Source organism: Poromitra crassiceps (assembly GCF_964638095.1).
Source record: "Poromitra crassiceps genome assembly, chromosome: 25".
In the NCBI taxonomy this organism is placed as follows: Eukaryota; Metazoa; Chordata; class Actinopteri; order Beryciformes; family Melamphaidae; genus Poromitra; species Poromitra crassiceps.
In genome coordinates, this window is record NC_139649.1 from 19354554 (window position 1) to 19371368 (window position 16815).

The following is a 16815-nucleotide window of genomic DNA, read 5'->3' on the forward strand; positions in this document are numbered from 1 at the left end:
ACCGTTAACGTTACAGCATTTAATAACATAAATATGGTGATATCTGGTGGTCTGAAATTACTCTCTATCTACAGTAGGGTAACTGGCTCCTATTGTGTCTTATTGTAACGTTTGAATCAGCGTTTCATAACTATAATAGCCTAATGTTACTGTAGCCTGGATGACGTTATAATGCTACCCAGCCTTCCAGCGTTTATCTTCCATAATGCATTAAATCATAATCACAATGCGAAGACATTAGCTGATCACCACAGAGCTGCACAGACAAGTTTATCAGATAATTTCGCCGTAAAATGTGTCCAGGTGATCAGCTCTGAAGCCCCGGCTTGTATGGTCCGCTAAAATCCGATTTCGATATAGGTGTTATTTTGATCAATATTGTATAGCTGGCTAGACAGAGGAGTTTATCTGGAATCAGTGTGACAAGATCCCTGCTGCTAGCTTGTCTGCCTTTCTGTGTCAGAGTATCTAGCTACATTATCTGCATTACATGCTACACCATGCAAATATATTTCGATATAATTCAAACAATTAGCCCACTGTACTACTGGACTGTGTATTGCTGTGAATAAGTTAGATTTGATTGTGTAAAGTGTTACATGTTATATTTTTAACTGAGCTTGGCAGAATTACCTCAACACAATTGTGTTGTGTATCAGCTTTAAATATCCAATATATACAGCATTAAACAAACGACCAGCAGCATTCAAATGTGCAAAAACGTTATATTTATTGAAATGTGGTGATCTCATGTCACATTACATAATGTTATGCCCAAATGGTCTACTGCCCAGAAGCGTCACTTTACATGTTTGGTAGGGAATTATTTTAATTATGTTAAACCAGCGTTTATCTTCCATAATGCATTAAATCATAATCACAATGCTATGAAGACATTAGCTGATCACCACAGAGCAGCACAGACAAGTTTATCAGATAATTTCGCCATAAAATGTGTCCAGGTGATCAGCTCTGAAGCCCTGGCTTGTATGGTCCGCTAAAATCCGATTTCGATAACGCTAGGTGTTATTTTGATCAACAGACCTCAACCTCAACAGCTGTTTTCACTTGAATTTCCTCACGTAGTTGCATAGCCATATAGCTAGCCAGCTAGTAGCTAGCTCGGGAGCTATGCTTTAGAGAGGCCAAATGCTAACGGCTAGGTAGTGCTAAGCCGCTGCAGCTGTTACACGTCATTGACAAAGACGCACTCTCTGATTGGCCGATCACGGCAGGACTGATGTTGGCAGTCACGCCGTCACTCATTGGCTGCGGGGTGGCTGCGGGTCTGCGCGGGTCTTTCAATCGCCGCAGAAATCGATTTGAATGGCCCGTTCGCTAGACGATAGTGACTGGGAACTGAGAGAGCAGGTCACGTGGTGGCTGGGTTTACCTAGGCTAATACAGATCTACCAGGGCTGCATCCCTTCCTTTTGTTTAGGTCGGTGCTCCTCCTCCTCCGTGTTTCTCTCAGACAGACGCGGGGTGGAATCACTGTGAGACAGAGAAAATGAAAATAACAACAAAGCAAAGCCCTTCTCCCATGTGTCTGGCTGCTGGAGAGATGCTACTGTGTCAGTTGATGAGGAGGGAGGACAGGGGGTGGGAGGGGGGGGGGGTGGCATCTCATTGTAATTATGCTGCCAGTGTGCTTCTCTCTATCCATCCATCTCTCTGTCTTGTAATCACCCTCCATTTCTTGCTATTTTCCTGTCAAACACAACGCAAAGGCACACACACACACACACACACACGCATGCACGCACGCACACAAACACACACACACACACACACACACACACACACACACACACGAGGAGTGCTGTGAGGTGATTATTTAGAGGGGATGTTTGAAAGCCTGAATGATCATGACCAATAAGAGACGAGGGTGGGCGGGGGGTTGTGGGGAGGGGTGTGTGTGTGTGTGTGTGTGTGGGGAGGTGTTGAACTGAAAAGGCCCTAGCTGCTATCTCCCTCCCAGGCCCTAATATAGAGAGAGGAACACGCCTACGCGCTGTGCAGTGTGGAGAGAGACACAGCCAGACGAGCCCCGCGGCCTCGCATCCACACTGATCAATACGGCTCGCCCGGTTAAAACCCCCATGTGAGTGCTTCACGCGTTTAGTGCCGGAGGGCTGTTAAAACAAGAGACATGGTGAAGAGACACACCAGAGACCTCTATGTGAATATGTGATATACTGTCTGAGAGTCTAACGCCCCCCCCTCCTCATCCCCCATCTCTCAGCTCAAGCCTAAAGTGATTTCCTGGATGTTTTTATTGAGTCGGAGCGCTGTAGATTATTTCTAGCTTGGAGCCTCGGAGTGCAGATCTTGGTGGTTGGTGGCTTTACTGTGCAGGTGTCAGTCGGGTGTTGTGTGGCAGGCCGAGGCGCGGTTATTATGGTGCTCTGCCATTACAGCTGAGCATTCATCATTAATGGAGTGTTATGTGAGACCATTCTTTACAGGAGACCCCCCCCCCAACCCCCATCCCCCACCACCAACACGTGAAGATACTCTCTCACACATGTACCACTCACCAGCCCACTCAGATCCCCTGTAGCTTTAGAAAGAAGTCATCCAGCTGCAGTCACCTTCACCACTGTAGGCTATAGGAGAAGGAGGAGAGGAGGAAGACGAGGAGGAAGGAAGTCATTATCATCTGCCCTGTGGACCGGAACCGAGTACTGTGCTGCTCCGATCCGAGATGTGTGACAGGGACAGAGCGCTATCGAGATGGACCACACCTTAGCAATGAACAGAGAGGACAGCGGGGGGGAAATTAAGCTGTCTGGTTTTGGTGATACAATGAGAAGGAAACTGTCTGACGTAACCCTCTAATATTCAATACAAAATGGCTTCTTTTGATCTGGAGGTCTTTTCTATGTTGCATTGTGCTGTCTGGCCTCTTCCTGTTGGATTGATACAGGGGATATCCTATATGAGCGTGATGTAGTGTAGGTATACCCTTTCACCTACATACTCTATTGTAACAGCAGCACACACGGCTCAAATAGCCAGACTGCTCACAGCAGCGGGGCCGGGGCCCCCTTGTGTCAGCATTTATAAAGACAATAAGGAAAGGTGTCCATCAGCAACATTAGCCTCTCACAGCTCCATCGCCAGGGCCTGGTATGATGTTACCCTTTAGTCACAATCAATCTGTTGTTACCTCGCATGATGTTACCCTTTAGTCACAATCAATCTGTTACCTCACATGATGTTACCCTTTAGTCACAATCAATCTGTTACCTCACATGATGTTACCCTTTAGTCACAATCAATCTGTTGTTACCTCACATGATGTTACCCTTTAGTCACAATCAATCTGTTGTTACCTCACATGATGTTACCCTTTAGTCACAATCAATCTGTTACCTCACATGATGTTACCCTTTAGTCACAATCAATCTGTTACCTCGTATGATGCTACCCTTTAGTCACAATCAATCTGTTACCTCACATGATGTTACCCTTTAGTCACAATCAATCTGTTACCTCACATGATGTTACCCTTTAGTCACAATCAATCTGTTACCTCACATGATGTTACCCTTTAGTCACAATCAATCTGTTACCTCACATGATGTTACCCTTTAGTCACAATCAATCTGTTACCTCACATGATGTTACCCTTTAGTCACAATCAATCTGTTACCTCACATGATGTTACCCTTTAGTCACAATCAATCTGTTACCTCACATGATGTTACCCTTTAGTCACAATCAATCTGTTGTTACCTCACATGATGTTACCCTTTAGTCACAATCAATCTGTTACCTCACATGATGTTACCCTTTAGTCACAATCAATCTGTTACCTCACATGATGTTACCCTTTAGTCACAATCAATCTGTTACCTCACATGATGTTACCCTTTAGTCACAATCAATCTGTTGTTACCTCACATGATGTTACCCTTTAGTCACAATCAATCTGTTACCTCACATGATGTTACCCTTTAGTCACAATCAATCTGTTACCTCACATGATGTTACCCTTTAGTCACAATCAATCTGTTACCTCACATGATGTTACCCTTTAGTCACAATCAATCTGTTACCTCACATGATGTTACCCTTTAGTCACAATCAATCTGTTACCTCACATGATGTTACCCTTTAGTCACAATCAATCTGTTACCTCACATGATGTTACCCTTTAGTCACAATCAATCTGTTACCTCACATGATGTTACCCTTTAGTCACAATCAATCTGTTACCTCACATGATGTTACCCTTTAGTCACAATCAATCTGTTACCTCACATGATGTTACCCTTTAGTCACAATCAATCTGTTACCTCACATGATGTTACCCTTTAGTCACAATCAATCTGTTACCTCACATGATGTTACCCTTTAGTCACAATCAATCTGTTGTTACCTCGCATGATGTTACCCTTTAGTCACAATCAATCTGTTACCTCGTATGATGCTACCCTTTAGTCACAATCAATCTGTTGTTACCTCACATGATGTTACCCTTTAGTCACAATCAATCTGTTACCTCGTATGATGCTACCCTTTAGTCACAATCAATCTGTTACCTCACATGATGTTACCCTTTAGTCACAATCAATCTGTTACCTCACATGATGTTACCCTTTAGTCACAATCAATCTGTTACCTCACATGATGTTACCCTTTAGTCACAATCAATCTGTTACCTCGTATGATGTTACCCTTTAGTCACAATCAATCTGTTACCTCACATGATGTTACCCTTTAGTCACAATCAATCTGTTGTTACCTCACATGATGTTACCCTTTAGTCACAATCAATCTGTTACCTCACATGATGTTACCCTTTAGTCACAATCAATCTGTTACCTCGTATGATGTTACCCTTTAGTCACAATCAATCTGTTACCTCACATGATGTTACCCTTTAGTCACAATCAATCTGTTGTTACCTCACATGATGTTACCCTTTAGTCACAATCAATCTGTTACCTCACATGATGTTACCCTTTAGTCACAATCAATCTGTTACCTCGTATGATGTTACCCTTTAGTCACAATCAATCTGTTACCTCGTATGATGTTACCCTTTAGTCACAATCAATCTGTTACCTCGTATGATGTTACCCTTTAGTCACAATCAATCTGTTACCTCACATGATGTTACCCTTTAGTCACAATCAGTCAGTGGCATCACCTAGCAGGACAAATGAATTATGTCAATCAGACCAGTTGGACCAGTTGATTATTATGTGACTTGGGGAGAAAGCTGATATGGTGGCAGCGTGCGCATGGCAGAGTTGTAACAGGTGTCAGCCACTCTATACCCATTGTCCCCAGGGCAAGGCAATAGAAAATGGGGCTTACCATGAGGAAAATGAATGGCCTTGTTAGTATTTGAGATATGATTTATGTGAACACCTGAGGATTTGACTTCCAGCCAGATGCTGCTCAGATGTGTCTATTTGACACATTGGAGGTTTAGTGCTCCAAACCCGAGCTCCGCTCTTGGGGTGAAAACAAATGCATTTCCTTATAGTGCGTAGTACTGCGTAGGCGCTAAATTGCTAAGACTGCAGCCTGTCTAGCCACAGCAAGCATTTAGCATAAAGAGATTGGTGAAGAAATTATGGGATTACAGAGATCAGTCATTTTCATCTTGGTGGCTATGTGAATTTATAGCTATTGAATGGAAATCAAAACCACATGGAGCCACTTGAAGAGAGTTTGGCTTGTTTTGCTGTATCCTTGTGGGTGAAGTTGTGTAGCGTGGCACTGCATTACCACAGTTCCCATGTTTTTTGTTTTTTGTTTACATCTGACTGACTGAAATTGCCAATATGCATGGGTAAAATCAAAATACAGCATCGGCTCGTGCATACTCTTGTTGTTGTTGTTGTTATGTATTCTATTCTGTAATAACTGCACTTAAAGGAACACTCTGCCCATTTTCAACCAGCTTTGTATCATTAGAACATCAGTAGTATATCAGAAAACTGTAAACTGTTTTGAAGTCTGTCATTTAATTTGACAGTTATTGAGTGTTAAAGTGTGGACCAGTGACATCACTGGTCCACACTAACTCAAATTAATAACTCATTAACTCAAATCAACTCTCAATAACTGTCAAACTAGATGAATGATGAATAGTTTGACACTTATTGAGAGTTGATTTGAGTTAATGAGTTATTAATTTGAGTTAGTGTGGACCAGTGATGTCACTGGTCCACACTTTAACACTGAATTAAATGACAGACTTCAAAACAGTTTACAGTTTTCTGATATACTACTGATGTTCTAATGATACAAAGCTGGTTGAAAATGGGCGGAGTGTTCCTTTAAGGCCGTTGTGTTTACTCCGCTAACGTTAACGTTACCGCTCGTTGCTCTGGGAAAAGCCTCTGAGCCCGGTTACTAGGGCTGCAACTAACGATTATTTTGATAATCGATTAATCGGTCGATTATTTGTTCGATTAATCGATTAATCGGATTAAAAAATGCACTGATATTGTTTCCATCCGTTTATTGAAAAACAACTTTTTTTTTGTTAAAGGGGCCATATTATGCATTTCTTAATTTTGTATCATATATATGTTGTTACAATCTTGGATGGTCATATTAAACATGGGCTAAGCTTCAAATAAATATGTGAAAGTGTTTTAATGTTAACCCCATGAACCACCCCTCGCGCCTATGAACTCTCGTAGACGAGATGACATGGATTTATGGCGATTTTGTGCGAGAACCATAATTTTTGTGACGTCAGTAAGGACTTGTTACCCTGGCAACAAAGCGTTGCCGCCGGCCGGCGCGCAGCGCGCGCACGCTAGCTCCCACCCTTCCCCTCTCTTCCCTGTTCTGTGTTTCAGTAACCCGCGGCGGCGTCACCACTCACCAGGCTCTCTCTAGCCTGGCTGTCTGGGACTAACACAACAGTAGTAGTCTCATGGAATAACGGATTCCAGACCGCAAAAACAAGGAGACGACATGGAAGTGAGCCAGGATGTAGGACTGAAGTGGTAAGTTCTGAAAATATGTGTCTCATTCCAGCATCGGTCCAATGTGCTGCTAGGAAGCGCTAACGTTACTTACCGGCTGGGTAACGTTAGCACTTGCTATTTAGCCTAGCAGCACAGCTGCCTTATAGACATGAACAACCGATGAATGACGAAAGGCACATATTTTCAGAACTTGTAACGTTAGTCCAACTTGCTGACTTCTCCAAGTCCTCATTTTGGTTTGGTCCGTGTAGCCTTTGCTAGGAGAGGCACACTATAGTCACAAGCATTTGGGAAGTTAGCTAACTAGCTACATTAGCTAGTGTGAAGCTCCCGGTGTAACGTCATGGCAGGCCGTGGTAATAGAATCCCTGCTTGGCCAGTCACTGAAGGAAATGTCCGGGTGCAGCCCGGCCTAGCGGAGCTGTAGATAGCTAGGGGGATGTTGATAAATCAATTGATAGCTTGCTTTATGTCCAAGTCACGTTTTTCATCGATGGTCAAATTCGTTTTGACAATCAGTTGCTCGTTGATATAATTGTTTTACAACTACCAAATTTAGTAGCCATAGCAGAGATCGCCTGTCTGTTTCTGTTATGCATGACTATCTATCTATCTATCTATCTATCTATCTATCTATCTATCTATCTATCTATCTATCTATCTTATCTAGATAGATAGATAGATAGATAGATAGATAGATAGATAGATAGTCAGACAGACAGACAGACAGACAGACAGACAGTCTCGCTTCTACAGCGATAGCTCTCTGGGCAGAAGTTTGCAAACGCAAAAACTCGCACTGCCCACCTGGAGTATTTTCCGGAGGGTGGGGGTTCAGGGACAGGACCTAAAAACAGAGCGTTTCAGACAGAGGGTGAACTGAAGGGGGCAGTGAGAGCCAGTACAAGATAAACAATGAGTTTTTTAAACTATGACTGATGCAATAAGTTACTCTACTGGAGGCCAACAATAAAATAATAATACATTATATTAGCAAAATATGGGCCCTTTAAACAAAAACTCACCGGGCTTTGCTACATCAAATAGCTTTGACAGGGCATGAACGAATACAAAATACATACAAATGTATGGTGTAAGTGCAAAAGATATCTTCATATCTTCTTAAATAAAGTGCTTTAACGCAGTGGTTCTCAACTGGTGTAGCCTCAGGACCCACTATTTTCCTTGTCATGAAGTCGCGACCCAAATTTCGGATTTTTTTTTTGAACCACTCAAATTAATTGCACATAAAATAGCGCATTAATTTAATACACAATGCCTTCATGCACTGTTATAAACTTCAAATGAACAAAAAAGTGCAACAGAAGTGCAACTAGGGCTAAAAACCAATTGAAATAAGGCAGACTTGAATTACAGGCCTATATGTTTTTAAATTTAAACAAGTCAAACTGGTCATGCTCAGAAAGTCTTATTTGAACTGTATGAAATATGAAATAAAATGCAGACTTATCTTCAATTACATGCCTATATGTTTTTAAACAAGTTAATAATAATAATAATAATAATAATAATAATAATAATAATAATAATAATAATAATAATAATAATAAAACAAGTTAACCTGGTCATGCTAATCCAGTTTCAATAGTCTGAATTTAACTAATATGAAATAAAAAGGAATCACAGGCAGGCTATATGATTTTTAGTTAAACTGGTCATAACTTTTAATTAAACTGGGGCCATGCTAATCCAGTTTCAATCATCTGAATTGAACTAAAATTAAATATGAAATTAAAAGGCAGACTTCTCTTGAATTACAGGCAGAGCATATGCTTCAGCTTGTTAAACAAGTAGAACTGGTCAGGCTAATCCAGTTTCAATAATCTGAATTTAACTCAAATGAAATATGAAAAAAAAAAAAGAAAAACAAAATTGCCAAAAGGGCAACGAATCGATAATCAAATTTGTTGCCAACGAATTTAATAATCGATTTTAATCGATTTAATCGATTAGTTGTTGCAGCCCTACCGGTTACCTCATCGACTAAGAGGCAGTGCCTTATTGGCCTGGTTGAAACACAAGGATAGCTAACTAGCCTACCCAGGCCAGATACTAGCATGGCTAGTTTGAACCCTGAAAGTCAGCTAGCCAGTTGTATTGTCTTCCCTTTGACCATGTGAGTTTTGTCCTCCCAGGTCAAAATTGACCCACGCTGGTTTGACTGTTTATAACGTGTAATAATCCAATTCTGTGTCACACATTTCTAGGAAACTTCGGCGAAAAATTTGGGCCGTTTGAAGCCCAATTTGGGCTGTTTGAAGCCCAATTTGGGTTGTTTGAAGCATGATTTGGGCCGTTTGAAGCCCAATTTGGGCAGAGTCCAATTTTACAATGAGATGCACCCACTTTAACCCTGAATAAAGTAATAAAACCACTAGTAAACCAGTAGGCGGCGCCTGGCCTGCTGTTCAGTGAGTGGCCTGACTGCGGGCACCAATTTTTTTTTATTTTTTATTTTTTTTTGCAGGCCAGGCCAGGCCACCGGGCATTTGCCCGACGTGCCCGATTATGCAGTCCGTGCCTGGACTACAGGCAAATGTACAACTATGGCTCCGCCCATTGAGGCTTAATTTGACCAATGAGGCTATTTCTGCCTTCAGAGCAGCTCTGAAATGTTTGCATAAATAAGACTCCAACCTGTGCCTATTTGTTCACATTTTGTACTTTTATTGGGCAATAAAATACAAAATAACATGTTTTAGGCTATAGCAGATGCATGGTTCTGTTAGGATGACGTCATCATTCCTACTTTGACGTCGTCATTCCTACTATGATGTCATCGATCACTGATGATGTCATAGCACAGTGATGTCATATTCACATCTATAAGGGCCTGTTCCGGCAGGCTCTCGCCAGTGATTCATAGATTCACATCAAGGATCATACCAATCTCTGCAACGTCTGCAACCTGCAACTTCTGCAACCAGCAACTTCTGCAATCTCTGCGACCGTTCCCAAACCTCGAACTGTGCAGCCCCAGCCATCAAGTTCCACAACACCCCAGCTTCTCAAGACCTACCAAGTTTCCCGTGGCCCCCAACTACCCGCGAATAGATCCCCATGTCTGACACCGATCCTGACAGTATGAATCACTCTAAAATGGATTTAGCGGGTACCCCAATCAAGGAGGAAGGTCCCGAGAGGCCAGCTACCCGGCCGGCCGCTTCAGCTGACCCACCAGGCGGTCAGCTGGATATCTCCACTCTTCCTGATATCTCCACTCATCCTATCACGTTCGGAGACTTGCAGGCACTTCAGCGAGACCAGTCCTCTATGCTGCGAGACCTTTTTCTTGAGCTGGTTGCCCAGCAAAAAGCAAATGATGATCGGTATACCCTCCTGGTTAGCACAATCCAGGCTCAGGCTTCCAAGGCCGAGGATCGGTACGCCCTCTTGATTGGCCGGCTAGATCGTCTCGACGGGCTAGGCCCCCAGGGTGCCATTCCGCAGCCTTCTGCCCCTCCTGCCCCAGCTTCCGAGCGCACCGTCGTATCGGAGGTTCCCAGACCTACTACCCCCCCGGCCACAGCGGCCGTTGCTTCTAGCTCCGCCTCTCGGCCGCCTCCAGCTGCAGCTAAGGGCATATTCTGGGGGGGAGTTCGCGTCATCCCAGAGCAGGGGCAGCCACATTCGAGTCCCAGCAGCCATCTGTACCGTGATCTGACCGGCAGGGTTCGCATCACACCAGAGGAGAGGCAGCGCCGTTTGGACACCCGGAGCTGCCTGTACTGTGGTCGAGCCGGGCATTACCTCTCCTCCTGCTCCCGGCGTCCAGTAAGTGGTCCCACCGCTCGCCGGCCCGTGGTACTCCCAGTGGATCAAGACTCTACGTGTCCAGCCAGGAAATCTGTACGGTTGGGTAGCGTTCCCTGCAGGACCCAGGAGTGGCAGTGTGTCTCCAAGAAGGTTATGGAGTTGGAGAGGACTGTCGATCGTCTCATTGGGAAGTTCAATCGCTGCCTGCAGATCGGCTCCGTCCCCCCGCAGGGGGCCTCCGAGTCTGCTGGCCCTGAGGCACAACCTGTGGACCTTCCCCTCGCCGAGTCTGAACCCGTACCTCAGGAACAGCCAATTTCAGTTGTTGACCCACACGTAGGTTCCAGCTTGATGCTGGGAGGTCCCCGTAGTGTCGCCAGCCCTCGGTCAAGAGCAAGAAGAAATAAGAGGCGTTTAAAGGAGGAGACGGTGGGTGACCCCCCCAAACTACAGGTCGGGAGGGCAGGCCTCACTGTGTCAGATCCCCCTGCGGCGCTGCCTTCGGTGACGGCGGCATTTGACCCTTTTGATGGTCTCCAGCCTCCCGTGTTTGGATCGTGCCCCGGGGGATGGCCGGCCCCAGAGGATCCACCGGACCCGGTGGAAGTTCTGTCTACGTATCGGTCCATCTATGGCTTCGATATCCTGTATTAGGGAGGAGCACCTCCACTGTCCTACACCCCCTTTGGGGTCTGACCCCCTGCATCTAACCACCTGCTGAAGAGCACCTCACTCTCTTACACCCCCTTTGGGGCCTAACCACCTGCGTCTAACCACCTGCGGAAGAGCACCTCCACCAGAACCTACAGATTTTTTGTCTCCCAGATGCCATCCTTGATGGCCTCATTGGACGCCAGGTGACGTCCGTTGAGGGGAGGGTACTGTTAGGATGACGTCATCATTCCTACTTTGACGTCGTCATTCCTACTATGATGTCATCGATCACTGATGATGTCATGATTCATAAGCGTCTTTCATGCCTTTCGCTGGTGATGTCATAACACAGGTGATGTCATATTCACATCTATAAGGGCCTGTTCCGGCAGGCTCTCGCCAGTGATTCATAGATTCACATCAAGGATCATACCAATCTCTGCAACGTCTGCAACCTGCAACTTCTGCAACCAGCAACTTCTGCAATCTCTGCGACCGTTCCCAAACCTCGAACTGTGCAGCCCCAGCCATCAAGTTCCACAACACCCCAGCTTCTCAAGACCTACCAAGTTTCCCGTGGCCCCCAACTACCCGCGAATAGATCCCCATGTCTGACACCGATCCTGACAGGTTCAAACCAGGAAGGAGACATTTTCATCTCTGTCCTCTTGCAGGACACAGATGTGTAAACAGTCACAGTATTGAATTAGAAGTGCTAGCTGTAGTAAAGCAGGAACAGAGCTGTAGTAAAGCAGGAACAGATGCTGTGCTCTGAGTGCCTTTGCTCTCTGATACACTCTGTTATAAATCCCCATTTGACTTCCTGTGAACTCACCTGCCTTCAGATCATTGCACCTCTTGAAATTGCTCTGACAGAGCTAGAACCTGAGAGAGCTTTCAGCTTTGTATTTCATACAGTGGGTACAGCAGCGTACATACGCCAGTGGGACAAAAATAGAGGTTTTCTGCCATATTGGTGGCTTAATCCTGACCGGGAAGTGGCAAGTCTGAGAGCACTCTCTCTGTCTGCAGGTGCTGTCTAAACATCCTCACTCCCAACTCGTTTGGTCACGACACCTTCACGTCACTTTATAACGCATGGGGTACGCCTTTTTCATGATTTGTCAACACCACTGGTGACATTCCTCTGCTGTTAATTTGAAAACATCACGCCGATTAATCTGAAAATATCACAGCTTAAGTTTAGGGTGAACTGTTATGGTTTGGTTTAGGCTTAATTCTTAAAGCCCCCCCTCGTGTATTGTTAGGGACACTTATGTTAGAGTAGACAGCATAGTAGCATAGTAGCTTTGGGAGAGCTGCCCCCCTCATCAAAATCACGTGGTTGCAAACAACCTATAGAGGTAGGCTATAGAAAATGTGAATGGCCAACATTGTTTACTAATTCCATGACACTTTCACTACTTTAGGCTGCAGGTTATCCATAACTGCAGGAATAAAGGTGTTTTGAAGAAATGGGCAAAGACACTGTTTATTTTATTTTTATTTAGCCTTTATTTAAACAGGTACAAGCACCAGCAGGTACAACAGTTACAAAATACAATCAGCAATCAATACAATCAGTAGAGTACAGTAACAAAAAACATAAACATAAAACATGAAAACATAAAAGTGCCAAAGGTGGAGAGATTCAACCTTGTGAGCAAACCAAGGAGGCACTCTACAATTTACTCAACAGTAATTTAAAACTCGCAGTAACAGTAGCATGCAACAAATTTATTCAAATAAATTGTGGAAAGTAGTGGATAATAGCGGATAAGGAGGGCAGTCAAGCCTGGGGACTACTGAAGCAGTTTTTTTTTGGTTTGTTTTTGTTTTTCCGATTCCCCCCCCAGTTCCTCTCCCCCCTTAACAGGAGTTTCACTGGCAGGACATAGTGCATGGAAGGATCACACTATTCTCCCCAGTCTCCCTCCTCCCTGAACAGGCGTCCCGACCGACCAGAGGAGGACGACTTGTGGGAGTGACTTTTATGATGTCGCGGGAGACTCCTGAATCTGGGACGGCCTCGCTGGGTGGTAGGTTCTTACTGACAACTGATGGGTGGCTTCAGCAGGCTCTGCAGTGGGCATGGCCTTGGCGGGGGGCTCTGCAGTGGGCATGGCCTTGGCGGGGGGCTCTGCGGTGGGCGTGGCCTCTGCAGGGATTTTCTCTGTCTGCTCGTCGGCTGTGTGCATGTCTGCCTGCACCTCCAGCATCATCTCCGTCTTCAGTTCCACCACGGTGGCCTCAGCCTCCTTCTCGGGGCTCACTGCCGCTCCTTCCTCATCCTCGCCAGGAACCTGATCATCAAAGGCAGCAGGCGCTTCCTGAGGACCCTCGGGGCCTCCCGGGCCCCTGGCCCGGATGTCCCACCTGTCGTCCTCCCTGGTCGTCTGGGTCCTCGTCACCTCCACATTCAGACATACGTTGCCTCTGAACATGATGGGCCTGTTTTTGAGGATCTTCTGTATGGGTTCAGAGCCATCAAACACCACAAAGCCAAAGTTTCGCAACTTCTTTCCGCTTTTGATCCGCAACTCCAGGACTTCACCATACTGTTCAAAGAAATCCTTGAGCTCGGCCTTGTCCACGTAAAGCGGGATGTTTCCTACGAACAGCTGGTGGGCGTTGCGGGACCAGACAATCTTGCGCACCTCCAACTCGCTCTGCATGCCCTCCCACACTGGCCTGGGCCCTTGGATGTCCCGCCTGTCGCCCTCAACGGCCAACCAGGTCTTCTTCTCCTCCACGTTCAGACACACGCCGTCTCTGATCTTGATGGGCCTGTTTCTGAGGATCTTCCGTACGGGTTTAGAGTCATTAAACAACACAAAGCCATAGTTTGGCTGATTCCCTCCGCTTTTGATCCTCAGCTCCAGGACTGTACCATACTTTTCAAAGAACTCCTTGAGCTCGGGCTTGTCCACGTAATGCGGGATGTTTCCTACAAACAGCTGATGGGCGTTGGGGTACCGGATGACCCTGCACCCCTCCGACTCGCCCTGTTCTCCGTCCAGCTCTGGGCACGGTGTCTGTTGGTAGCAGGCAGCAGGTGTCTGTCCGTAGCAGGCAGCAGGTATCTGTTCATAGAGGGCAACAGGTGTCTGCTGGTAGAAGGCAGCAGTTGTCTGTTGGTAGAAGGCAGTAGGCATCTGTACATAGGAGGCAGCAGGTGCCTGTTGGTAGCAGGCTGCAGGCATCTGTTGGTAGAAGGCTGCAGATGTCTGTTGGTAGAAGGCAGCAGGCGTGTGTTGGTAGAAGGCAGCAGGCGTGTGTTGGTAGAAGGCAGCAGGCGTCTGTCCATAGCAGGCAGCAGGCGTCTGTCCATAGCAGGCAGCAGGTGACTGTTCGTAGCAGGCAGCAGGGGTCTGTTCGTAGAAGGCAGCAGACTCTTCCTGAGCCACGTCAGGAGAGGGAACCCTCTTGTCCATCTCTTCCACCTTGTCCTCAGACTCTTTGGGAGGCTTGGAGTCTGAGTTGCCGAACACCTCATCTTGGTAACGAAACACATTGGTGTGGATGTAGAATGTGTTGGCAACAGTACCGTCAGGTGCCAGCTCAAAGGTCTGCATGAACTTCCTCATGGGCTGCATGTTGTTGGATAGCTCGCCCATCACCTGCACCAGCACGCCTTGATACAGCGTGGGGTGGGCATCCATGTGCCGGATCTTGGTGTGACAATCCCAGAAATTAAGTGCCATCACCTTCTTATGGATCTCATATTGTCCAGTAACAGCCTCCACTGGTTTGCCATTGCTGTCCAGGTATCCATGCACATAGGAGGAGTTCTTGCTATAAAACCTGTGCATGTAGTCAGGAGCCTGGCTCAGGAATGTGTAGTACCATTGGACAAACTCTCGCCCGACCAGCTGGGCACTTGGCTCCGCCATCACAATTTGGTCAGCTGTAAAATTAGGTGAATGATCTATCTGGTGTAATAATTTGGACAGAGTGCAGTTCTTCTTCTTCTTCTAATGGCCTTCCGGCAGACTGGATGCCTTATCCGCCCCCTCCTCAATGTTCCTCCCTCCGGCCGCCTCGCTCTCCTATTCGACCTCCATGTTCCCGTGCCAGCACGTCCACCTCCCTTGCTGCTTGATGGCTCGGACTCCTGGGACCCCTCAGGTCACTGTACCACACCGACTCACTAGAGTTCACTCTATCAGTCCTACTTATAGCATCTGCAGGGAAGGATTTATGACATCACTGATGATGTCACAATGTCTATGACATCATCAGTGATGTCATATATGACATCATCAGTGATGTCATATATGACATCATCAGTGATGTCATAAATCCCTTATGATGATGTCACTAACGTAAAACCCTCGATAAAATTGTTGCTGCAGTTCACTGGGAATTAGATGATTTCTTGACCCTGATGGAGTGAGTCTAACTTATTGTTTTAAGATGTCCTTGATTCTACATTATGGAAAATTCCTGAAAATTAAAATGAATTGGAAACATTTTCAGAGCCCCACGTCGGGACGGGTAGCACCAGCCAACAACATTGTGTACAGCAGAACAGCTCAGCAGAGCGGAGTCAGCGGAGTGCATCTTTCTATCTATCTATCCATCTATCTATCTATCTATCTATCTATCTATGGGAGCATGTGGGCAATGTTTTTCTGTTTGTTTCAAATTTTTGTCCCACTGATGATGTCATAGGAGGCAGTGTGACATCACTGATGATGTAATCAGTGATGTCATAAAGCCCGGGCCAGCATTGTGACATCACTGATGACATCATCAGTGATGTCATAAAGTCCCGGAAGTAATGTCATCAGTGATGTCACACATTGTGACATCACTGATGATGTCACAGACATTGTGACATCATCAGTGATGTCATAAGAGCAATAGTGATGTGAGCTGCTGCGAGCTGCAGGGCGGGTGAGCTAGCGGCCAAGCCAGTGAGCCCGTGCAGCGTGCGAGCCTAAGAATCGATCGAGATGCCTAGTTCTGAAAATGTGGCTTGGAGGTGTCTGTTTATTTGTGCTTTCATAACATCACCGCTGTGAAACTGTCAGAAAAAAACGTGTAATCCTGCATTTCAACAGCTTTGCCCTCGCTCGACCACACAAAATGTTTCCCAGTCCCATTCCCAGGGGGAGCGTATCAAACAAAATAGAGCTCAAAACAGAACCCTGGGGCACACCGCAGGATAGAAGAGCAGTGCCAGACATAATACTGCATGGACCCACCAACACAGAGACACTCCTATCTGAGAGGTAGGAGGCAAACCAGTCCAGTGCGCTCTCTGGCTAAGCAAAATGGATCATGTCCTCCCCCCCCCAATGAGCCCACACTAGTGGTCTAATTCTATTTGATCTCTAAAAGTAATTGAGCTGATTGCTGTTTGGTAATTGGTATTATGATATATTGGCTGATTTAGATTTAAAGTTTAGTATCA

General features: G+C 45.7%; 1 pseudogene across 1 annotated transcript; it reads right to left on the minus strand.

Annotated features, from left to right (window-relative positions):
* Positions 1-13387: 13387 nt before the first annotated feature.
* Positions 13388-15289, minus strand: LOC310798127 (ras GTPase-activating protein-binding protein 1 pseudogene; annotated as a pseudogene). The gene is made up of 3 exons: positions 14735-15289; positions 14354-14623; positions 13388-14017 (listed from the first exon to the last, which is right to left on the minus strand). The product of its transcript is annotated as a ras GTPase-activating protein-binding protein 1 pseudogene (transcript).
* Positions 15290-16815: the final 1526 nt, after the last annotated feature.